Below are 16,504 nucleotides of genomic sequence, written 5' to 3' on the forward strand. Positions count from 1 at the left end.
GCCACTGTTTGTTGAGGCTGCAGCATTAAACAGATATATTTAGCTATTATTTGAAGTAAAAATAAATAAGAATTTTAAGTAAATACATGAACTTCAGATATTAAACATTAATAGCAGGAGTCTAAACTCATGTTTAAATACTGACTCAGTACCTACTTTTTATGTAAAATATTGGTAAGGGATGGGGATAAAAAGAAATGAAAGTTGGGTGTTTAATCTCAAGTAGTAATTTATTGGAAGACCTACTCTGCAGATGTAGAAACAGAGACTCTCAGAACTGACTTGCTCTTGGCTAGATCATAGCAAAGCCAGGACGTGGAATCAGGCCCATGTAAGCTCAGGTCTCTTTCCCCATCACACCATTTTGTTTGATGGGTGAAGATCCTTGGGTCACGATGAAGTCTGTGGGAAAGAAGAGAGGATGTATGATTCATTGAATCATACCCTTGAATATTTGCTCTGCCCTCTGCTAGAAATAACTAAAAGAAGAAATTGAAGCTGTTTTCTTAACAGGGCTCAGTCATGCCCACAGCTCCTGCTAACAACAACATCACCTGTCTTTCACCTGGGTGTTCACCATGTTTTCACGATAGGCATTTATGAAACTTCAAAATAATTTTGTTCTCATTTGGCAAAAGGATGTCATACTTTCCTCAGGTCTTCATAATGATCATGAGCAGAGAAAAAGAGTTATCATTGCTGGACTGAAGGAGTCATTGGGAAAATTATTCTATAGTATTTTGATTTGAATTCAGATAATAAATAAAACACAACTGCCAAATCCAATAGCCGTTTTGCAATCTCCTTCTTCATGATATCTCTGCACATGTGGTAATGTTACCCTCTTTCTGAGAAAATTCCATGACATGGAACTCTTCTCCTAAAATGAAAATTTTCTTAAAGAACATTCCTAAACTTTCAATATTTCACATGACTTACCCTGTCTTTCATCCCTTCCGGCTCTCAGGGCTTTCACTCTTACGTCTAATTGAAGAAAAAGGAAAGGAGAAAGAGAAAATCTTTATTTGGCACTCCAACTGTTCTAAGAATCTAGAGATAGAAAATGCAGCTCCCTACTTTGAGGATTTCACAGTCTAATAGAGAGAGAAACAAAGAACGATAAGGTAATGACTATAGATCATAGATGCTAGTAGAGGAGTGTACAGGATGGTAAAAGGGCGAGGAGAGGCAACTGTGAAGGCTTCTTAGATGAAAGAAGAAAGCTGAATATAAATTATCATGGTGAAGAAGTTTGAAACCACCCCCCCTTCCCAGACAGAATTTGCAGCTCCTAAGTACTTAGCCAGGTTGTGACAACTCTGACACTGGGTCCTATTACCCACTTCCCTATTGCTTTCCTGACTAGATCAAAAGCTTCTGGAGGTCAGGGAGGAGCCATGTTCATCATGGCGCCCTCAGCACTTGAACAGTGCCTGACACTTGATAGGGGCTCAGTAATAATTACTGAGAGATAGAGATAAATATTCCTACTTTAACACTGAGAAACTGAGTCCCAATGATTGAAAAATGAATTTATACATCACTCATCATCAGGAAAATGCAAATGAAGGCTACAGTGAGATATCACCTCGCACCTATCAGAATGCTACAACCCAAACACAAGAAACAACAGGTGTTGGTAGGGATGTGGAGAAATAGGAAGCCTCTTAGACTGTTGGTAGGAATGCAAGCTGGTGCAGCCACTGTGGAGAACAGTTTGGAGGTTCTTCAGAAAGAGGACTACCCTACGATCCAGTATTTATACTACTGGATATTTACCTCCACAATACAAAACACCTAATTCAAAGGGATGCATGCACACCTATGTCTACCGCAGTATTGTCTACAGTAGCCAAATTATGGTGCTTCCATAATTTGAAATATGGTGCTTGCTCAAGTGTCCATCAGTAGATGAATGAATACAGATATGTGTGTGTATTATTCAGTCTTAAAAAAAGAATGAAATCTTTCCATTTGCAATGACATGGATTGAGCTAGAGAGCATACTGCTCAGCAAAATAAGTCAGAGGGAGACAGATAACACATGATTTCACTCATATGTGGAATTTAAGAAACAAAACAAATGAACAAAGGGTAAAAAAGAAAGAGAGAGAGGAATCAAGAAAGAGTCTTAATTATAGTTTTGATGCTTACTAGAGGAGAGGGAGGGAGGGTTAAATAGGTGATGGAGATTAAGGAGGGTCCTTGCCAAGATGACTGCTGGGCATTGTAGGAAATTGTTGAATCACTATATTGCACACCTGAGACTAATATAATACTGTATGTTAATGATACAAGAATTAAAATTTTTGGGAAAGGAATTTATATGTTACTGAACATTGAGTATTGGGAGATGTTGACAGTTAAACACAGAATTTGACAAGTCTTTCACCTTTTTTTGCTTCACCTAATTTGACATCTCAGGTCCCACATTCTTTCCAGAGTTTCAATTCCGAATCTCCAATATTTTTACAGTCTCTCTGAATGTCCTACCTCAAACTCAGCATGATCACAACAGAACTCCTTATCTTTCTCCTGAATGGGGATGATTCTTTCTCTCTGTATAACATACTGATGTCATGAATGTATGATATCAGTACCCATTTTCTTGTTGTAGTCTTAGACTCTAAGATGTGGGAGTTAATTACATAAGAAAATAGGAAGCAGGGATCATTTGGCTGACAGAACTTTAGAGAATCTGGGCACATGACAGCTCCTGTACCATGAAAGTTAGTCCTCAACCTGACTTCTAGAGCAGCACCATCCAATAGATATGAAATGTGAGACACAAATATAGATTACATATGCAATTTTATACTTTCTTATAGCCATATTTAAAAAGTAAGAAGAAGGGGCACCTGGGTGGTTAGGTGGGTTAAAGCCTCTGCCTTCGGCTCAGGTCATGATCCCAGGGTCCTGGGATCGAGCCCCACATCGGGCTCTCTACTTGGCAGGGAGCCTGCTTCCTCCTCTCTCTCTCTGCCTGCCTCTCTGCCTACTTGTGATCTCTGTCTGTCAAATAAATAAATAAAATCTTTAAAAAAAAGTAAGAAGAAATAGGTCAAATTAGTTTTAATAGCATGTCAGGTCCACTGCTCAAAACCCATATACAACTAGCTATAGTATATTGAGTGATGTTCTTCTAGACTTTCACAAAGACTTTATAAGCTATAAAATAACATTCAATTTCTAAGTCCCCTCCTATCATTTGCATCCTGGTTTTGATTCAATACATTTACTATTCACATCCAATTGATTGGAACACAGGTGGACATCATGAAGGCAGGTCAGTAACAATGCTGGGGAGGGAAGCTATCAGGAAAAAGAGATTAATGCTGCAATTATAACCCTTTGTGATGCATATTTGATCAGAAAAATCTCAATTATATGTAATATACATTATTTACAGAGGTGACATGTTTACAGGTGTTATTTATTTACAAGAACACTGTGGCTGCTAGGTCTCTAGTCTTAAGATCTGGAGAACATTTATTTTATAGAAGTCTTCCAGATCAAGTAGGTGGGAAGGGAAGCCATGATGATGTCTCTAACATTTCAGTCATTTTGCTTGGAGGCCTTCTCCGTGGTGGAGAGAAAAGATAGGAGAAGGTTAAGTTTCCTGCTCACTTCACACTTACTATTTCTTCCATTTAACTATGTATGGTTATTAATAAATGTCCCAACATGACCTATTAGTACTTGTCTTCAAGCATTTTCCTATTTCCTAAACTCAAAACCATAATGCTCCCTGATTCTTTCCTCTCTTTCTTCTTTCCCCAGTTAGATGCAATGTCCTGTAAATTCTGTAAGTTCCTCACTCAGCAAGTTGCTTGCATCGTCTTCCTTTCATTTTATTCCTAATGTCATTTCTGAGGTCCCCAGCTCCATCACTTTATAGTTTGACTAACACAAGGGTCTCCACAATGATTTTGCTATCTTGAGACTCTTTTTGTTTCCCATCCTCTTCCACCATCAAATTTATTTTTCTAAGACTACTTAGAGAACACTTCCCTCTCTCAAGTCCTCTTCACCTAATTTAAACAAAAATTAAACCCTTCAATTACTTCACTTTATAAAGAAGAAATTTAAACTGATTAATAGTTGGTAATTTATATAGAATTACTCAATTTAAAAATGAAAGAGCTGGACTTAAACCCAGATTTCCTCATTTTAAATCTTGTATGCTTTCTACTATACACCTTGACTGTAGAATAATGTCCAGGGTCTTTTATCTTTATTCCAGGAATTGCGCAAATCTAATATAACGTGTCAATCTTCTCTTTAACTTCCATACTCAAACCTATCTGCTATTCCTTAAAAAACCATTCATTCAGCCATTGTATGAATCTTTATTAGGCATATCATGTGTAAGACACCTACAGGGGCTAACCTTTACAGGCTGTGTGGGGGATAAGGCTGGCGAGGTAGCTGGAGGCCAAAGCACCACAAGGCTGAAAATCAGGCTAGGACTTTGAGATTTAATTCATTAGACAGGGTAGTACCACAGCCAGCTTCTGATTAAGAATGTGAGATGAAAAAATCTGGCAGAGTATCCATAAGACATTGCTGTCAGAAACCGTAGGTACCCCTGAGGTTGTAAGGTAGTAGCTCTTGGAAAGAACAAACCCTACAGGAGTTTTTTTTTCATTTGGGTCACATGATGGTTGTGTGTGTGCAGAAGAAAAAGCACCAGTATGTTAAAATGGGAATGGGGGAGATTGCTGGAGTGGAGGAAGATTATTTAAATTCTTCATAGATCTTTGTAACTTTTTACTTATGACAACCATGCATGCCTTTATAACTAATAAAAATGAAGGAAATTTAAAATAAACACTTCATTTTATACCCAGCCAGAGGTTCCCACTACTTGCCCCACAAAGCATGAGTTGACCTATTTAAATGGAAGAAATCCCTCATCAGGTTTACTGCTTATATTATACCTTTTAGTCATTCTTCCTATAGTACCTTTCTCCCTCAAATTATCAAACATCTTAGAAACACTGTCTGGAATTTCTTTCTTTCTTTTTTTTTTTTTTTTAATTTTGTTTATTTATTTGACAGATCACAAGTAGGCAGAGAGGCAGGCAGAGAGAGAGGGGGAAGCAGGCTTTCCGCTGAGTAGAGAGCCCGATGCGGGGCTCGATTGCAGGACCCTGAGATCATGACTTGGGCTAAAGGCAGAGGCTTAACCCACTGAGCCACCCAGGTGCCCTGGAATTTCTTACGATGAAGCAACACATCCAAAAATGGCTAATGGCATGGGTGCTGCTGGTCCTTACTACCATGCTCACAGCACGCATGGCCAACCAAGCTCTCCACCCATTTCCATTCCTTCTGTAGTCTCAGAGTGCTCTCAACACTAGTCTTGAATCTGTTGCTACCCGTCAGTGATAATTAAAGGAAAAATGACACCCATTTGCCATTCCTAGTATAGTTTAAAAAAAAAAGGAGCAATTTTTTGAGTTGGAATCACATTTTTATCACTGTGTGATGTGGAACAGGGTAGTAAGCCTTTCGAGCTTTAGTTTCCTATGAAAGTGGGCACTGTCTCATTGAGAGTTCTCTCATGAAGAGTAAGTGAAATCTTATCCTGGCAGAAAGAGCCCTTCATCATCTCTCTACATTTGCTTATATCCAACTAAAACTTTTGACTTAAAATGCTTACTGTTGTTATTTTGCACTTATTTATCCTTTGTCTAGATATACCACTGAGTGAAAGATATTAATTCAGTTTGATCTGGAAAACAATGACTTATTTTCTGTCTGTTGCCTCTAGGGCAAAGGCACCAGGAGCAGCTCTGATGTTTAATCTGCTCTTCCAAAATTCATGGTTCTGTGTCAGTCTCTGTCATACTGTTGCCCCTTTCTGTGCAACTATCATTCAGATGTTATTCTCACATTACTTTCACCTTGAGCTTTCTTAGATTTGAAATTCTTTCTCTCTTTTTATTCCTCTATTGTATATATAAAGACTTTGGCAAGTGCCTAAAAGATGCCATAGAGTCTGGGTTCCAGGAAGAGTATGCTATTGGAGTTGGTCGGGGATACGAACCACTCTAGAATAGAACCAAGAAAAAGTTAGCTTCCCGTTCATCCATCCATCTATCCATCCATCCACCCACCCAATACTTACTGAGCACAAACTCTTGTTAGATCCTGGAAGAGATGTGGACATTTATCAGTGAACAAGCTTTGTTCTCTTGTGGGGTTTCTAATGAGAGAATATGAATGAAAAATGGTTGTCATTAAAGAAAGAAATAAATAATATGATTTTAGATATTACCAAGTGCTAAAGAGAGGACTATCTTGAAGCCAGCAAGTGAAATTGCTTGAAAGCAGTAGTTAAGTAAAAGATCTAGAAAACAGGAAGCCAGCTAGATTTGGAGGAGAATTTGGTCTCAGGTGACTGATGATAAAAGAGTGGCCAGCAGAATACATCCACAGGGCCGGATGCAAAGGGATGCTTACCCTTGATCTCTCTTTTAGCTTCTTTCTGGGAAGGAATTTCTCTCGGGAGATGGGCCAGGTTGGTGGACGCAAGGAAAAAGGCTGTATCGAATTAAGGGGAAAGACAGCGGGAGCAGTAGGAAGAATTTTCTTTCTCAATTGTTCTTAACCCATTATATATCTGGCAGGTTTTCATAATTTCTTTAATTCAAAGAAAGCAGATCAAAGATTGGGTGAGATTATTGCACACACACACACCCACAAAACCTCTTCCTCTGGGGGGTGTCAAAATGAAGCCCCCTTACAAATTCTTCACAAAGGTTACAGACTTCAACACAATGCTTAGGCGGATGATTAAAACTACAGCAACAAATTAGGCGCAATTAAAGACTTTCAACTTTCCCACAAACCTGAAACCAAAGCTGTGAAAAAAGGGAGTATGTCAGGTAATTAATTGCCGAGAAATATTTAATGACCTCTTCTCTGCTACATTTAACATGAGGCATGAGTGCTTTGTTTGGACTTAATCACACGGTTCCCCGGAGCCACGGGCATGTTACCACAGCACACTGAAGGAAGAAAGCCCCTGAGCGAGGCTTATTTAATTTGCAACTCTTGCCACACCGCTTCACACCTGAATTCTTTATCCTTTGGGCACACATAATACAGCCACAATGCACTGTAGTAACATCCATTTTATAGGCAGAACTTTCATCTACCCAGTTTCCTCCTTTTTGTAAAACTGTTCGGCTGTCTCGAAATGATTGCAACCAAGCTTCTCTCTTTGTAGCCTGAAAGGTCAAGGACCCTGCTGCATTCGGGAAAGAGATGATTTCACGCATCGTTTTTCTCTAATAACAGAGTGGAGACTCCTTTAATGTTAAGGTTCTCTAGAGAAAGGGCATCGTATTAAAAGTATTGACTCTTGAGAAACGTAGGTGCCTCCAACTTTCGAAGTGTGTAATACTGTGTGCCAGCTCTCTCCCCCAGGCCCATTCCCGATCTGCAGCATATTTAGAACAGGAGGCAAGTCATTCTCTCTCTCTCTTTTAATATCTAAATATGTAACAGACGGGATGGTGGATAAATGTCGACTACAGTTGCCAAAGTTTGCAAAGGCAGATCTCATTGGCTTTGGTTTTTGGAGTGTTAGATGACAGTGGAAATGGGTGGTGTTATTTGAATTTAAGAAAGTATTTGCTGAGCCAGTGGGGTTAGGTCTGAAGGTTTTGCTGGGAAGGGGTTTACATATCCGATTTCTGACAGAAAGGAGGTTAATATCAGCGCCAAAGAGGGGAGGAAACTTTTAAAATTGAGCTTTTCCAAAACTGAACTGAAAAAAAAAAAGTTGTCTTAAACTGGGAAAAGAGATGAATTTTATTTTGTGCCTTAAGAAAAATTTGGTTTCCTATCTCAGTGCATTTGTGCATAATTCTGAGAGCTATTTGTTATCTATTTGACTTGAAAAATATAACAAATACAGTCAGATTATATATAATTTTCCTCAGCACCGCTGACCAGAAAGTAAAAATTCATTTATTTTGCTGGTGTTTTGTTTTCTCTGCTGTTTACCAGTTTCTATTTCACCCACCTGCTATCACTCTCTCCTGTGTACACACTGCCCCAGAACCTCTCCCCTCTGTTCCAACAAAGATACTCTACATAGACAGGGATTTATCATGGGTTTGGTTTTGCACAATTGCCCTCAAGCCCACCCTGATTTGTTCTGGTCTGAGCCAGGGACTAATTTTTGTGTTTGGAACGACTCCAGACATGAAAAACCTTTCAAGTTCCCAGAAAAGATACCTTTCTCAGTTCTCCAGAAGCATATTTGGGGATGTTCAGGGGGAAATGGTCACTACTCTCAGAGCAGAGTATCGCAGAGAATTGAATTTGCAATCAGTGCCCATTTCCCAGAACGGGATGGTGGGCGGAGGTGTGTCTTGGGTTGTGTGAGGAAAGGTGAGTTTAATCGGTTGGCATTTAAAAGCTCAGTGAGGGGTGCCTGGGTGGCTCAGTGGGTTAAGCCTCTGCCTTCGGCTCAGGTCATGATCTCAGGGTTCTGGGATCGAGCCCCGCATCAGGCTCTCTGCTCAGCAGGGAGCCTGCTTCCCCCTCTCTCTGCCTACTTGTGATCTCTGTCTGTCAAATAAACAAAATCTTAAAAAAATAAATAAATAAAATGAAAAAAATAAAAGCTCAGTGAATTGTACATGAAAAGGAGCATGTAGAAGGACTATTTTTAGGATGCCAGGCCTGCTCTTCATTCTTAGACTTGAGATTTTCATGTATTCATGTTTTTTTTCTTTTCTTTTTTTTTTTTTAAAGATTTTATTTATTTATTTATTTGACAGACAGAGATCACAAGTAGGCAGAGAGACAGGAAGAGAGAGAGAGGAGGAAGCAGGATCCCTGCTGAGCAGAGAGACCAATGCTGGGCTCGATCCCAGGACCCTGAGATCATGACCTGAACTGAAGGCAGAGTCTTTAACCCACTGAGCCACCCAGGCGCCCCATGTATTCATGGTTTTTCCAGAGAAATCCAATCCATGGGTGCAGAAGGGAAAAACTCTCTGGAAGTTCTGAGGGTTCTTAATTGATACAGTTTGAGAATTTGCAGCTTCGAGTGGTGAAAACCACCAAGCAGTCACATTGGGTTACTTCTTGCTCAGGCTGGCTCTTCTGGGCTTATTCATTTCAAAATCCTGACCGTTAGAAGAATTACCTGGGTATTTCTTAGAAAGTATAGGTTTCTTGCCCCACTCCCAGAAATTCTGATTTGGTCGGTCTGGAATAAGGCGCAGAAACTTATACTACAAACAAAAATTAAAAAAAAAAAAAATCCCCAGGTGACTAATGCTTTGCATAGCCAGGTTGGGGAGGCCATCACTCTTGTCACGCTAACCAGCTTGTTTTGGAACTGAACCCTGACCTTAGCTTCATTAGTACCACACGCTGGATACTGCGGCTAACTGCTTCCATTTGGGAATATCTAACCTTGCCTCTGATCTTGCTGGAGGGCATTGATGTGAGAAAATAACCCTTACAACTATTTGCTAGCATAGCTCAATGTGTGATTTCAATAGTGCCCTTTCGTCCCCAACTATACACTTTCAAAAAGTGTTTTAATCTTCAAGAGAATATCTACATTTGAGTAGAGAAAAAAGGAAACCTGATTTTTAAAATGCTTTTCCCAGTAAGAATGATTTTACACATTTTAATGACCTCTCAAACAATTCGAATTTAAATCTCCGCCACCCCTCACCCCCCCCCCCCCCCCCCGCAAGCAGGAATTAGGCTGCTTTTAATGATTTATCACAATTGCTAGAAAAAAAGATTCTTACTATCTTTTACATTTTTTCCCCCTCTAGGTTAGGATGCGGGATAATAGGTCCTGGACAAGGGCCATGTGCAGTGTGTGTATGTGTATAAATAAAGTCATTAAACACTGATTGTTCATTTTTTTTTTTTTTTCTTCAAAGGCAGGCCTGAACCAACTGCAAGGTCATCTCATTGTTTGCAATGATGCATGTTTCTGTATGCCAGGCCTGTTTTTTGCACTTCTTATGACCATTCTTAATAGAGAAAATCAAAGAAAAGAGGACTCAGTTTGTACCAAAAGGAGACTTAGGAGAAAGGATAAGAGGTCAAGAAAAAAACTCAAAATTCTATCCCTTGAAGAGGGCAAAAGGTTTTAATGGGCCAATTGATTTATCTAAGTCTACCTGGAACACATTAACCAAGATGGTTTACTGAGTAATTTCTCTCAGACAGGAACACGGTGGACATTCTGAAAAGAATTTGGGAGCTCAAGAAAGCTCTGTGCTCAGTGAAGCTGAGCCAGGCCCCAGGCTCCAGATGGGCTCAATGCAGACCGATCAGCATCGATGCCAAGAGAGATAAGGAGACGTACCCAGGCGCTGTGTGGCCCGCCCCATGCTCTGGGTCACTGGCTCTTAAACTTGAGTATACGTAAGAGTCCCCCAAGAAATTTGTTGACAATTCAGATTCCTGGGGACCATCCACTGAGGTCCTCCTGATTCATTAGGACTGGACCCGAAATAATAATCATTTGAATGAGCTAGCTCTGTGATTTAGATCACATTTTGAGATATACAGCTCTAGATAATATATATGGTGAAAATAATATCAGATTTAAAAGTAAACATCCCCTCATTTATAAAAGGAATGCCGTGACTATTGTAGAAAACATGGAAGCTTCAGAAAAACAGAAGGAAATAACATTTACAAAAGCTCCTAATTTGAGTGTTCCCTGATGTTGTCTGCTAAGATCTCTCTTCGTCCCTCTGTTTGCAAAGTCCAGTGAATTTCCTCTTTAGGATTCCCCAGTTAGCACCGCTGAGAGGAAGTTCCTCTCCATTTTTAATATGTTCAAATTCTAGTCATCCCCCTTATCCTATATCTCCTCCTTTGATCAGTCCCATTTAAGTGTCCTAAAATCATTTCAAAATAAACCTATTTAAACCCTCTCATTTTTACTATCAAAACTAGCTTCATTCCTTTTTTTTGTTAAGAGGAACAATATTCTCCCCAGTATATGCTAGAAACTTCTTTAATACTTCTGTTTTTCACATCATTATTTTCTAACCAGTTGCTAAGTCCTTTTTAATTCATTTTTCCCAAATGTTTCTTGAAATCTTCTTCAAATGCACCTTCCCGGGCACAGGGAGGTGCATTTGAATGGCTGTACTGACTTTGAAATGTTGAAATAATTTCCTCTACCCTTGCCCTTCAGCCCCTAAATGCTCACCACCATCACCTCTGGGACTGCGGCCCACTTGGACAACTCCCCACCCCCCACAACCACCCTGCATGATCCAGCAGCTTCAGCGTTTACACCTGACCCTGCTTCAGGGACCCTCTAGAAACACAGCTCGGGCAGCTTCTTTTCTGGTTTGGTCAGTACCCATGCTACACAGGTTGCTAATTATGCTGGTTACTACTTTTGCCTTGTTCATTCCTGAAGCCCATCCTAAAATGACCCTTTGTACCTAAACTACTACAGCCATGAATCATCTACACACCCTAAATTCAGCCTCTCAGAACTTGAACTGATTGATGCACCATTATCACATCCCCTTTCCTAAAAATCTCCCGTCATCATTAGTGTCCCCTACTCTGAAACCTTTTTAGAGTGCTTACCCAATTCGATTCCATAAACTCTCAAGAGCTTATGTTTCAATAAGCACCCACCATTTGGGGTACTGGGAAGTTATGAAGATCACATTACTTGGTCACTAGATAGAAAATATCAGAGGTCGAGACACCTGGGTGGCTCAGTGGGTTAAGCAGGTGCCTTCGGCTCAGATCATAATCCTGGAGTCCTGGGATGGAGTCCCACATCGGGCTTCTTGCTTGGCAGGGAGCCTGCTTCTCCCTCTGCCTCTGCCTGCCGCTCTGTCTGCCTGTGCTCTTATTCTCTCTCTAAAAAATAAATAAAATCCATAAAAAAAAAATTTCAGAGGTTTAATATGAACACCAATAAGAACTGGAGAAGGCAGGATGTGGTAAGAAAAAAGGTGTGGGATTCAATAGAATTCACAGGACAATGTTGTTCTGAATATTATCTCATATCATTGGGGAGATGGGTGCTTGTTTTACTCTACAATTTCAAAGTCTCTTTCTTACATGTTTTTCCATGGCCACGTCCCTTTTGTGTCTCAGTCATAACCCTGACTTTTACAGCTAGTTCCATAATCTGCCCTTTTTTTCTCTCATGGAAATGGCCATGTTTTGATGAACAATCAAATTTCTTAGACGATCAGGAGATTAAAATTTTCTTTATCATCAAACCTTCTTGTCGTCTGTAGTGGGTATGCTGCCATGATGTTTTAGTGTTTATGATGTATTGAAAAAGGTTATAACTGATTATTACTTTGCTTTTTCTATTATACAAATAAGTAACTTAAAATCCCCTTTGTCCCACCACCACCAACAACAAAAAAAACTATTTGCATTTCTAATCTATTCTAAATTTTATTTTTATGAATATTTCTACAATTATATGATTATAAAAACCTATCTTCTATTGTGTTAAAATTAACATTAGAAGATAAGGAGTTTCCCATTACTAAAATTGATTTGTAAATGTAATTACTGGCATCATAACATTCCCTCATACTCAAATCACTTAGTCATTCCACATTGTTGTATACTTAGGTTGTTTCAATTTTTACTATGATTATAAATAATGCTGTATTATCTATAATAAAATTTGTACATAAAACTATGTCTCATATTATTATCATTATATATATTCCAAAACTTGGGTTTATGAGGTGTTTAAATAGCTTAAGGTTCTAATAAAATATAGTCAATTACTTTCCAAAGGATATTTTTAAATCAATGTTTATTATTAACAATAAAAAGAGATACTCATTTTACCATACTCCTTCCAAAACAGTATTATCTGAATGTTAATTTAATGAGAAAAAATACCATTTTTCTTTGATTAGTATTCAAATTAAATATTGTTTTTCCTCTTTGGTAACCAGTTGCCATTTTAAGAATCACTATAGTATCAGGACAAGTACTAACAATTCTGTCTTAAGATTGAAAATGAAGGCTTAATGTAATTGGAAGAGTATGAGACTAGGAGTCAGGAGACAAAAGTCTTTTTCTTTAATGCCAGTTATTAGCTGTTGACCACAGATCAATGACTTAATCTGTCTTTGCCTCAAAATGACCACAGATCAATGACTTAATCTGTCTTTGCCTCAATATAATGTGGAAATTATTACATATGGAAATATTATTATAGATGTTATAATGGTAAAATGAAGGAAACAGTGTGCCTGTGTTTGGATGAAAAATTAGAAATGACATGAAAATATAAATTGATGTTATTTTTGCCTCTTTAATTGGCTGATTACAACAAATATAGCTGGATCATTTTGGATAAAATTTGACAGCTTCATTAATTCTATTTTCACCTACATTTGTTAGTACCAAGTACCTATACACCAGTGACACGGTAGTTATTGATATTAAAAGGAAATGAATGAGTCTGGGGCCCAGAATTGGAGAACTGAGAGTTTAAGAGGTGAGAAAGGTAACACAAATTAAAAGAAAAGATACACACACACACACACAGATACACACACATTCATGCATGCAAGTGTGTGTACATTAATACAATTTAATAAGTGTTATCATAAGACTATGTAAAGATATTGTGAAAGGAGGGAAAGGAAGAGCAAAAAATTGGGGGAGGGTTTCTACAGAATGGACATAGTTAAGGTAAATAGGAATTCACTAGGTAAAGAAAGAAGGAAAATGACACTATAGGAATGGAAAGAAAAAAATGCAAAATGGCAGTGAGGTGTGAAAGAGACAGGAAAAAGGACAGATTGGTATTTTTGGAATATACAGGGTGTCTATGGGAGCAGAGAGAACAAGAAGGCAAGAATGTGATTATAAAGCCATGTTTGCCTTTTACAGAATTTGTACTTAGTCATATTCTAGTTATGATTAACACGACCAATCACGATTTCAAAATGGCAAATATTGGCCAAAACATAAGTATTCCTTTTAAATCCTAATTAGTATAATTTCTTCTTTTCAGGTGGGAGAGTCAAGATGAATGCTCTATTAGGGATGCTCTCTGCTTAAGTTCAGGATGCAATCACTACAAACATCAACTCAGTTAATGCCTGCTAAGTCTGAAGCTCTGAAGATAGAGTGGGATTACCAGTCCTTGAAGATTACATTCTAGAGGAGAAGATAGTCCTCAAATGAGTAAAAAAGTTAGCAAAAGAACTATAATCAATTCCATGAAGGAAATAAACAGGAATCTTTATGCAAATAGATTTTGAATGCCTAAACACTGTCTTAGGGTTTGGCAATTTAGTGATACACAAAATATGCAAGGTTCATTTGCTCATGGAGGTTATGTTCTTTCCCATGAGTGGCAAATTAAGAAAGTTAGGAAAATAAGTTTAGGGGTGCCTGGGTGGTTCAGTCATTTGGGCATCTCCCTTCAGCTCAAGTCATGATCTCAGGGTCCTGGGATCGAGCCCCACATCAGGCTCTCTGTTCAGTGGGGAGTCTGGTTCTCCCTCTCACTCTCCCTCTGTGCTTTCCTTCTCTCTATCTCTCCCTCAAATAAATAAATAAAACTTAAAAAAAAAAAAAGAAAAGTTTAGATAAAGTGATAAAAGGAGGTCCCTCTAAGGAGAAACTATTTAAGTTAAGAACTAGTAAATTCAGAGCCAGGGGAAGAACATTCCAGTCAGGGGAAAGAGAACATGGAAAGATTTTGAAGCAGAAAATGGTTTAGCCTACTAGAAGAACAGAAAGGAGACTAGCATGGTCTAGAATAACAAAGGAGATAGAAAGTTTATTGAGATGAGAAAAAGTTCACACAAACTGCTGAGCAGAAAATGGGCTTAAAGAGGCAAAAAAAGGTAGAAGCAAGAAGACAGTTTAATTTAGTAGGCCATTGCTATTGTCTAAGTGAGAAATTAAGATGGCTTAGATGAATGGATCTGAACTCATTTTAGACCTATACATGGTGTGATTTCTTGATGAATTCAATATGGGAACAGACAGAAAAGCAGAAGACAAGGGTGTTTCCTACATTTTTAGATTGAATTGATGGATAGGTGGATGCGGGTGGCATTTAATGAGATGTTAAAGACTGGAGAAAATAATAGGTTTTATGGGAAAAAAGTAAGTGTAACAGTTTGAGATGTGGAAGATATATACATATATATAGATGTGGAAATTTCAAGTAAGCAGTTAGAAGCCTGTAATTGCTATGCATAGGAGGGATAGCTTCTGGACACATACATTTGAGGAGTTATCAGCTTCACAAATAAATTTAAGCATTGGCTCTGGAAGAATTTTAGCCAACAGATAGGAAGAGAGAATGAAAAGAAGACCCCCAACAAAGTTCAGATTTGGTCACTGGAAGTGAAGGCAACAAAGTGACTGAGAAAGAATAGGCAGAATCATAAGAAGAAAAATAAGAGAGAGTTTTACAGAAGTTATGGAACATGTGGTATTGTATTGTATTGTATTGTATTGTATTGTATTGTATTTTAGTGGGTTGAATATTTTTCTCTGCATCTCAATCCATGCAGTCCAGTGGTACTGATTCTCTGCTAACACACTTGACCAATTCTAGTTCGACACACACCAGGTTTGCTCAGTTGAAGTCTTCCCATGACTTCTAAAGCATGTTTTTCTGTCCCCTAATTAAGACCAGTGAAGGGAAGGATGATTGAAATAAGTCTAGTACTGACAAAAGCCTTCTTTGTTGCCATGTGAGGTGAACCTGCCTAACAAACAAGATAACAGAAGAAATATAAAGTGAGAGATAGAGAAAAATAAACAGATTTCTGATAGTTTTGTTTGAACTTCTGGATCCAATGGTGCCTTTAGCTAAGATTATTCCTTGAGCTTCTTGGATAAGAGAGCCAGTAAATTCCTTTTGTGTTTAAACAAGTTGGTTTGAGTTATGTTCTTATTACTTACATGCAGAAGAGCAAGACTATTATAGAAGGAGGTGTTCCAAGAAGGGTAGATTGGTAGATTGGTCAACTGTGTGAAAAGCCATTGAAAGTTGAAAGAGATGAGAATTATTGTTTGGACTGGGCAACATGGAGTTTTGGTCACCTGGATGAGAGGTGCTAGTGCCACAGTAAGACTGGAGGTCTCTCTGGCATGGAAAGACACTAAATTTGAGGTGGTTAGATAGGGACAATGAAGGTGGTAACTTACTTAAAAAGGTTTTCTGTGAAATAAAGAAATAAGGTGGTTGCTGGAGGGGATTATGGTACTTAAAGAGAAGCAAGGAAGATCTGGAAGATCTGATATTTACCTCTGATCATTCACTCATGAAATCTTTATCAAAGGATGATTATGTGTTAAGCTACCTTGGCCCTTGAAAAAAATTTTAAAAATTTACCATTACCATTCCTTGCTTCCCAATGAGGAGTGTTGACTGCACATTAAAAAAAAAGAAGAAGAAAGAAAGAAAGAAAGAAAGAAAGAAAGAAAGAAAGAAAGAAAGAAAGAAAGAAAGCAAGAAAGA

The 16,504-nt window shown here is 38.4% G+C and overlaps 1 long non-coding RNA gene across 3 annotated transcripts in view; it reads right to left on the reverse strand.

Annotated features, from left to right (window-relative positions):
• Positions 1–216: 216 nt before the first annotated feature.
• The window catches only part of LOC132020531 (uncharacterized), a 170,159-nt gene continuing 153,871 nt past the window's right edge, over positions 217–16,504 (reverse strand). For 2 of the 3 annotated variants that reach the window (XR_009405018.1, XR_009405017.1), the window contains 3 exons: positions 6,134–6,211; positions 940–984; positions 217–402 (listed from right to left, as the gene is read on the reverse strand). This is a non-coding gene — a long non-coding RNA (uncharacterized LOC132020531). The remainder of the gene's footprint in view (positions 403–939; positions 985–6,133; positions 6,212–16,504) is intronic. The other variant, XR_009405019.1, reaches the window with a different exon arrangement.

Source organism: Mustela nigripes, chromosome 6 (genome assembly GCF_022355385.1).
Source record: "Mustela nigripes isolate SB6536 chromosome 6, MUSNIG.SB6536, whole genome shotgun sequence".
NCBI classification, from domain to species: Eukaryota; Metazoa; Chordata; class Mammalia; order Carnivora; family Mustelidae; genus Mustela; species Mustela nigripes.